The sequence below is a fragment of the Salmo salar genome, chromosome ssa14 (assembly GCF_905237065.1).
Source record: "Salmo salar chromosome ssa14, Ssal_v3.1, whole genome shotgun sequence".
In the NCBI taxonomy this organism is placed as follows: Eukaryota; Metazoa; Chordata; class Actinopteri; order Salmoniformes; family Salmonidae; genus Salmo; species Salmo salar.
Window position 1 is genome coordinate 9,343,279 of NC_059455.1, and position 10,105 is coordinate 9,353,383.

The window sequence follows — 10,105 nt, forward strand, 5'->3', positions numbered from 1 at the left end:
TGTTGTCAGCACATTCAACTATGTAAAGAAAAAAGTATTTAATAAGATTATTTCATTCATTCAGATCTAGGATGTGTTATTTTAGTGTTCCCTTTATTTTTTTGAGCAGTGTATATATTTTATGCAGCAGCATATAAGACATTTTTGGACTCACCTTGTTGTGATGTGCTCACTAGAACAGGAAGGTGGCATGGCAGTCCTTCGCGGGTAAATTTTGTCATCAAAGAAAGAGAAAGATTTACAATACCGAGTTGGATGACCATTCAAAACGTATTTTCCCAGTCTGAGCTAATTTATTCTCGACTTCCCAGTTGCAATGCTTGCAGTTAGCCACTGTCACCGATTTATTCCAAATCACTCATTGTCGAATTTGCGATTTCCAACTTGTGTAATGCTTATGTCCAATGGCTGATGAGCACCGATACATTTTATCTATAATGTATCTTCATTATTTGTCTTCATATGACAAGGATTAAAAATGATTTGCAAGTAGATTGTCGACTTGATTCATGGTGATGACTGCTAGCTAAGATTTTGAAAGTAATATGTTGACATGATCAGTCCAATCAAAGCTACTGTACTGTACATATAACGTGATTTGATGTCCTTTTATCTGTGGCCAATGACCTTGAGCCTTCTTGGAAGGGCACTACTAATGTAACTATATGGCAGGACGCAGAAGTCTTGATTTTCGATGTCTACCCTTACTAAGGACTGGTGATGGAGTTTCCCCATGAGTGACAGAACACTGAGCTAAACAAAGCTCATATTTTGTGCTGGCTTGTCCCACCACCACAGAAAGCACTGAGCTTGGCTGAAACACCTGCATTTTGGATCTGCCTTACACAAGAAAACTAAAAAGAGACCATGTTCTTATGCAGCTTTATTAACTCAATTATATATTTTTTTACATTGTTTGCAAACTGATATGCGACTCGTATTAATGACAAAATAACATGCAAAACAGGCAAGCCCCCGCCCACCAAAATAAATATATATATTTTTTTGTTTTTTTTGCAGAAAATTTGCCTCACCTGCCTTGAATGACGGGTCGCCACTGGATGAAGCCTACCCAGACACACTTGTCTAAATTGATGGGTCATGTGAAAGAAATGCTATAACCCCTAGCCACATCTTGCTAAATGAATGGGTCTCTACAGAAGGTGTAAACGGTACAGCCAGATGGTTACTTGCATAGTAGCAATATCAGAAATAGATAGTGTATATTATTTTATTTATATTGACACTATGTACAAGAACAATATCAATAACGATATCAGTGATAGATGAGGAAGTTATATGCATACAATCAGGGGTAAAGTGGCTGAGCGGCGAGATAATATATATATTTTTTTGCTGCAACGTATGTGTGTCAGTATAGTTAATTGTACTACACTGACTCTGTTTTGCAAATCTTTCATTGAGAGTATTTTAACTTTTTGTATTGTTTGTTGGTTTGGCAATTCCACTGTCAGCCAGAGAAATATGCTGAGAAGGATTATCACCACAGCAAGCAAGGTACTTGGAGTCAAACAGACAGGCCTGGATGAGATCTTTAAGGTCAGGGCCCTCCGCAAGGCTCACAAAATCATTTTAGAGCCAAGCCACCCCCTTTACCTGGACTTTGAACTACTCCCCTCTGGGTGCAGGTGTAGGGCACCCCTCGGGAGGAAAAATAGAACTAGACAATCATTTGTTGCAGGTGTGATATCTCTCCTAAATAGCTCGGGCTAATGTTCCTACCATCCCAGTAAGGCCAGCAGGCTAGTCTCTTTTTATTGGTACTGTATGTAACTGTTATGAAAGTTGTATTGTCAATTTGTTTTGTTATTTAAATGCCACTTTAAACGTGTACATGACACTGCAACAAAATGTTCCTATGGGGACAATAAAGTAAGTAAAGTAAAGTAGAGAGTCATGTGAATAGAGGCACTGCAGATAGTGCTAATGACTGGTCCATCCGACCCACGCATGAACAAGGGAATCTATATTCGGAGAGCCTGTTTCTGTCCTGCCCTTGACTTTGGTGCAGTGCTTGTGATGTCCATAGCCTCTTTGTCGCAAAACTTTTAAAGAAAATTAGTTTGTCTAGCTGTGTCCAGTCCAGGTGGTGCTTGTACAGGCAGACCATCTATGGGAGGAAGAATGTCAGCGTTGCGCAACAGCTGAAACCTGGTCCCGACTTAGTCCAAACACTCCTTGGCAACAACAACACCAGGCTCCGGAGCATCAAAGCTGTAAAACAGGAAATAACAAAAGAATCGAGAAGACATTACAACCTTGCACAACATCAATTCACCTCCCAAGTTTAGATAAGAAGAATAACCTCATACAATGCAATGAAAATTATATTCACCTGAAGTGCTGGTACTGCTTGATCTGTGGCAGCGGCCTCAAGTACGAAGTCAGGTGTTGTTGCCAGCCATAGCTTTCCACCAGCTCCGTACCATCCTCCAGTCCAACCAGCTGTGTGATGTTGATCCCTGTCACAGTGCTGTCCTTCACAACACCAGCAATCTCAGGCAAAGTGCCAATCATGTTGGAGGTCAATTACATAATCAAAATGTGCTGTTTATGCTTTACATACCAAGTGTTGTCATCGATTCCTTGTAGAGAAGCCACACTGCTGTTTTGTCAAATGGGACGGCAGCAGCTTTCCACCAAAGTGTTTGTGTCCTGGGTGGCGTCCTGGTAATACTATTGCATTATCCTCTGCGTAGTTGTTGATTAAGTTCACCACTCGCTGCAAGTCCTCATGCTTGAGGTATAACCTGTGCTTGCTTGGGCCAGCTCTCTTTTTGATGGGAGGCATTAGACCATTCTCCTTGTATGACTGGTGGAGGAGAGTCAGGCGTGTTCTACTGATGCTGAAAGACAAATTCCAGATACAAATACTTTAGCATTATTATACAATAGATAGCCGTAATCACCGTCAGACACACCTGGCTAACTTAATGAGTCGTCAGCTAGCTAGCTAACAGTAAACTAGCTAGCTAAACAATGAACCATAATCCCAATCCATAGAGTATTAGCAATACAAACCGATTGTCATACCTAGCTAAAGTTAACCAAATAGGTTCAAAGTTTGCTAGTTAACTAGCAATGCGAAATGGCATTCTGAGATAACATTACTGGGCACAGATCATAAACGTAATGTTAGCTAGCGAGCCAGCCATCTAACGTCAGCTAGCTAGCTAACAGTAAGCTTTAACTTGCAATGAAAACAACTTTCTGACAAAATTAGAAATTTATAATATCTGAAACTATAGCTAGACTCTTACCCGTATACATGGATGAACTCTTCACGGCAGACTGCAACCCCTTTCATTAAACGATGGCATAGAAGTCAGACGTCCTTTGTCCTCGTCTTGTCCCGTGTATATATATATTTACATATTTTCTTCGCATATCTTTTATATATATTATTTTCTAAAAACTCAACTTCAAAACACTCTCCTGCAACCTGCCTCACCAATTTAAAAAAAGTATTATTTACCTCAAATCTGAAATCCACAACAGAAGCTAGCCAGTTCACTAGCTAACGTTAGAATTCAGCTAACCACGGTTGGCGGTCATCAGCTATCCCTTAGCTCAAAAAGCTATCGCCAGTTTTGTACAACGCGACTCAGACCAGAGCATACCGGACCTATTTTCTCTCCATATCCCTGGATTTCTACCGCAAGCACTGGACATTTACACCTGGATCTTGCAGCTAGCTAGCTGCTATCCGAGTGACTATTCGCTAACGTCGGTCCCGACTTAAATTATTCCGGAGCTAGCCAACTGAAGAGTTCCATCAGCCACTCCTGAGCTACAATCACCTATCCGGACCCATTTTACTGCTGATGCGGAGCCCCATCGGGCCTTCATGACTGGACTACCGACGTTATCTGTCCGAGGGAGTTATCCAACTGGCCCCTCCGTCACGATGTAACCTGAACGCCCATCTGCGGCCAGCTAATCGTTAGCTGTCTTATCGGCTGCTATCTGAATAGGTCTATCGGCCAATTTTCTTGGGCCACTATAACTATAACTATTTTTGCCAATTGGATTGGTCCCGTCTACCACATCGAACCCCACTAATCTACCGACGGAAACGTACGAGGTGGCTAAAAACAGACCATCTTCTGCCAACTTCTGACTTGCTACTCATGGCCCAGCTAGCTGTCTGAATCGTCGTGACCGCAACCGACCTCACTACTCACTGGACCCTTTTGATCACTCGGCTAAGCATGCCTCTCCTTAATGTCAATATGCCTTGTCTATTGCTGTTCTGGTTAGTGTTTATTGGCTTATTTTACTGTAGAGCCTCTAGCCCTGCTCATTATACCTTATCCAACCTCTCAGTTCCACCACCCACACATGCGATGACATAACCTGGTTTCAATGATGTTTCTAGGGACAATATCTCTCATCATCACTCAATGCCTAGGTTTACCTCCACTGTATTCACATCCTACCATACCTTTGTCTGTACATTATACCTTGAAGCTATTTTATCGCCCCCAGAAACCTGCTCCTTTTACTCTCTGTTCCGGATGTCCTAGACGACCAATTCTCATAGCTTTTAGCCGTACCCTTATCCTACTCCTCCTCTGTTCCTCTGGCGATGTAGAGGTGAATCCAGGCCCTGCAGTGCCTAGCTCCACTCCTATTCCCCAGGCGCTCTCTTTTGATGACTTCTGTAACTGTTATAGCCTTGGTTTCATGCATGTTAACATTAGAAGCCTCCTCCCTAAGTTTGTTTTATTCACTGCTTTAGCACACTCTGCCAACCCGGATGTCCTAGCCGTGTCTGAATCCTGGCTTAGGAAGACCACCAAAAACTCTGAAATCTCCATCCCTAACTACAACATTTTCAGACAATATAGAACGGCCAAAGGGGGCGGTGTTGCAATCTACTGCAGAGATAGCCTGCAGAGTTCTGTCCTACAATCCAGGTCTGTACCCAAACAATTTGAACTTCTACTTTTAAAAATCCACCTCTCCAAAAACAAGTCTCTCACCGTTGCCGCCTGCTATAGACCACCCTCTGCCCCCAGCTGTGCTCTGGACACCATATGTGAACTGATTGCCCCCCCATCTATCTTCAGAGCTTGTGCTGCTAGGTGACCTAAACTGGGACATGCTTAACACCCCTGCCATCCTACAATATAAGCTTGATGCCCTCAATCTCACACAAATTATCAATGAACCTACCAGGTACCACTTCAAAGCCGTAAACACGGGCACCCTCATAGATATCATCCTAACCAACTTGCCCTCTTAATACACCTCTGCTGTTTTCAACCAAGATCTCAGCGATCATTGCCTCATTGCCTGCATCCGTAATGGGTCAGCGGTCAAACGACCTCCACTCATCACTGTCAAACGCTCCCTGAAACACTTCAGTGAGCAGGCCTTTCTAATCAACCTAGCCCGGGTATCCTGGAAGTATATTGACCTCATCCCTTCAGTAGAGGATGCCTGGTTATTTTTTTAAATGCCTTCCTCACCATCTTAAATAAGCATGCCCCATTCAAGAAATTTAGAACCAGGAACAGATATAGCCCTTGGTTCTCTCCAGACCTGACTGCCCTTAACCAACACAAAAACATCCTGTGGTGATCTGCAATAGCATCAAACAGCCCCCATGATATGCAACTTTTCAGGGAAGTTAGAAACCAATATACACAGGCAGTTGAAAGGCCAAGGCTAGCTTTTTCTAGCAGAAATGTACTTCCTGCAACACAAACTCAAAAAAGTTCTGGGACACTGTAAAGTCCTTGGAGAATAAGAGCACCTCCTCCCAGCTGCCCACTGCACTGAGGATAGGAAACTCTGTCACCACTGATAAATCCACTATAATTGAGAATATCAATAAGCATTTTTCTACGGCCGGCCATGCTTTCCACCTGGCTACCCCTACCCCGGTCAACAGCACTGCACCCCCCACAGCAACTCGCCCAAGCCTTCCCCATATCTCCTTCTCCCAAATCCAGTCAGCTGATGTTCTGAAAGAGCTGCAAAATCTGGACCCCTACAAATCAGCCGGGCTAGACAATCTGGGCCCTTTCTTTCTAAAAATTATCTGCCGAAATTGTTGCAACCCCTATTACTAGCGTGTTCAACCTCTCTTTCGTGTCGTCTGAGATTCCCAAAGATTGGAAAGCAGCTGCGGTCATCCCCCTCTTCCAAGTGGGGGACACTCTTGACCCAAACTGCTACAGACCGATATCTATCCTACCCTGCCTTTCTAAAGTCGTCAAAAGCCAAGTCAACAAACAGATTACCGACCATTTCGAGTCCCACCGCACCTTCTCCGCTATGCAATCTGGTTTCAGAGCTGGTCATGGGTGCACCTCAGCCACACTCAAGGTCCTAAACGATATCTTCACCGCCATCGATAAGAAACAATACTGTGCAGCCGTCTTCATTGACCTGGCCAAGGCTTTCGACTCTGTCAATCACCACATTCTTATCGGCAGACTCAATAGCCTTGGCCAGGTCAATGAAGACGGCTGCACAGTATTGTTTCTTATCGATGGCGGTGAAGATATCTGGCCAAACACATGCAGCAGTATATGCAGTGGCCCAATGGGGAAAACCAACTGCCTGTATGTGAACGAAAAGAAATCCAAGGATATGGTCATCAGCTTCAGAAGGGCTGTCAGGTCCTTAACAATATCATAACCGCCATCGATAAGAGACATTACTGTGCAGCTGTATTCATGGACCTGGCCAAGGCTTTCGACTCTGTCAATCATCACATTCTTATTGGCAGACTCAACAGCCTTGGTTTCTCAAATGATTGCCTCGCCTGGTTCACCAACTACTTCTCTGATAGAGTTCAGTGTGTCAAATAGGAGTGCCTGTTGTCCGGACCTCTGGCAGTCTCTATGGGGGTGCCACAGAGTTCAATTCCTGGGCCGACTTTTTCTCTGTATACATCAATGATGTCGCTCTTGCTGCTGGTGAGTCTCTGATCCACCTCTACGCAGACGACACCATTCTGTATACTTCTGGCACTTCTTTGGACACTGTGTTAACTACCCTCCAGACGAGCTTCAATGCCATACAACTCTCCTTCCGTGGCCTCCAACTGCTCTTAAATACAAGGAAAACTAAATGCACTCTCCTCAACCGATCGCTGCCTGCACCTACCCACCCTTCCAGCATCACTACTCTGGACGGTTCTGACTTAGAATATGTGGACAACTACAAATACCTAGGTGTCTGGTTAGACTGTAAACTCTCCTTCCAGACTCACATCAAACATCTCCAATCCAAAGTTAAATCTAGAATTGGCTTCCTATTTTGCAACAAAGCATCTTTCACTCATGCTGCCAAACATACCCTCGTAAAACTGACCATCCTACCAATCCTCGACTTCGGCGATGTAATTTACAAAATAGCCTCCAATACCCTACTCAATAAATTGGATGCAGTCTATCACAGTGCCATCTGTTTTGTCACCAAAGCCCCATATACAACCCACCACTGCGACCTGTACGTTCTCGTTGGCTGGCCCTCGCTTCATATTCGTCGCCAAACCCACTGGCTCCAGGTCATCTACAAGACCCTGCTAGGTAAAGTTCCCCCTTATCTCAGCTCGCTGGTCACCATAGCAGCACCCACCTGTAGCACACACTCTAGCAGGTATATCTCTCTGGTCACCCCCAAAGCCAATTCCTCCTTCGGCCGCCTCTCCTTCCAGTTCTCTGCTGCCAATGACTGGAACGAACTACAAAAATCTCTAAAACTGGAAAGACTTATCTCCCTCACTAGCTTTAAGCACCAGCTGTCAGAGCAGCTCACAGATTACTGCACCTGTACATAGCCCATCTATAATTTAGCCCAAACAACTACCTATTCCCCTACTGTATTTATTTATTTAGCTCCTTTGCACCCCATTATTTCTATTTCTACTTTGCACTTTCTTCCACTGCAAATCTACCATTCCAGTGTTTTACTTGCTATATTGTATTTACTTCGCCACCATGGCCTTTTTTGCCTTTACCTCCCTTATCTCACCTCATTTGCTCACTTTGTATACAGACTTATTTTTCTACTATATTATTGACTGTATGTTTGTTTTACTCCATGTGTAACTCTGTGTTGTTGTGTGTCAAACAGGGGCGGAAATCCCGGGGGGGACGGGGGGACACGACCCCCCCATCCTGGGAAAAATATGATTTGTCCCCCCCAATATATCACTGAAACATAATTATGTAATTTAAATAATATTAATAATACGCAATGAAAGCAATTGTGCTGATTATAGACACTTAATAGCGCGTTTTTAAGTTTCAAAATATTGCGACCCCCCCACCCTTTGCCTCACAATGGTTTGATCCACTGCCAGTTCCTTAGTTGGCAAGGTAACAGAGAGGTCGAATCTACTGTCTGAAAGGCACTCAATGAACGTAACTGACGTGAGGTTAATCCAGTCAATCGCGCACACACACTAGCTGAATATGCAGAGCTAGCGCGCAAATATTAACTATTAAGCTAGCTAGTACCTATTCCAATTATGTGGCGTTGTCAAAGATGGAATCTTTGCTATCGTCAATTTATTCCAAGATCAGCATGCAGATGATGTAAGTTAGTGCTTCAAAGTCCATGTGATAAGGTTAGCGATAAACTGAAATCCAAACTGAACAGAACTACACTCTCTTCTACCATTGTCTTAAATATATTTAATGGTCTCGTTGCAAAAGCTAAATTGTCGCAAGGGAACTTTTATTTATTTATTTTATTTCACCTTTATTTAACCCGGGTAGCAAAGATTATAGCAAACACCACTGAAACTGAATTGGTGCTCGCTAGCTTTGCAAATTCAGCTATTGTTGGAAGCCAGCCAATATGAAACAAACTATTAAAATTTCAAAAGGTTGCAGCATATGTTGTGTAAATGGTGAACTCATACAGCTGTCAACTCTTGTCATTTTAATCCGTTTCACATTTGCTAGCTACCTTTTAGATCGAAGCCCAAATAGAATGATAGAAGCCCATCTCCTACTGTAAATAACCTACACACTGTGTGTGTGTGTAGCCAGCCAGCCAGGTAGAAAAATGGCAGAAAAATAAAAGACGGACATCAGAGGATTTTTCAATACACCAAAATGCATAGTAAGAATCCTAGTAGCCTAATATCTCAAAGACTAGTTGATAAAATGTTCATAAGAAAGAAATGAAATTCTAATGGAAATGTTTCACAATGATGTCATTAGGCAGAGCAGGCAACAGATGGCACACAGACAGCAGAGTTGGGGACAGATATGCAGGGACAGACTGGCAGAGTCTCTCAACTTAAACTGGTGACTGAACTAAGATATGTTAAAGGCAATGGTATTGCTGTTGTGATTAGTTGTGTAGTTTTGGGTACCGGTAGTTAGGAGTACGGCAAACACCTTATTTCTTTGGTTCCTCAATATACATTTATCATATTACAATGTAGGCTATGTGTTACAGCACTACTTTTGGTGTCCCCCTCAGGAATTGCTCTTGAGAAAATGTCATGTAATTGTCCCCTCCAAAGTTGATATCAGATTTTCGCCCCTGGTGTCAAACTGCTTTGCTTTATCTTGGCCAGGTCGCAATTGTAAATGAGAACTTGTTCTCAACTTGCCTACCTGGTTAAATAAAGGTGAAATAAAATATTAAATAAATAAATAAAAATAAGACATCCTATGTCGTTTCTGTTTTGTTTGAACAGCTTGCTTGGCCCGTTGTGTCAAGTCACTCGGGTTCACACCAACCGTGTGCAATGCCATAAGAATAATCTTAAACTTTAGCCCCCACTCAAAATCTGACCATTTTACTCGCTGTTTTCATGTTATTCAGAGCGTTGGTGACTGTAACTGTGCTCCTGGCAACAATTTAATTACACTTTTTTGCCGACGTTTACTGACACCGGCCATATTCAACGGGCGTTGAGCATTCGTAAATTCATCAGTTATTCTGCGCTCTGGCACACTCAGACGAGAGTGCTCTGAAACAGTTGTGCAGTGACATTCTATTGAAATGCATACTTGCATAGTGGAGTCTTTTGTTAAGTTTTACTACGCAATACATCAAAAAAGCCGCGTTAGACAGGATTACCTAAACATACTGACGAGCTCAA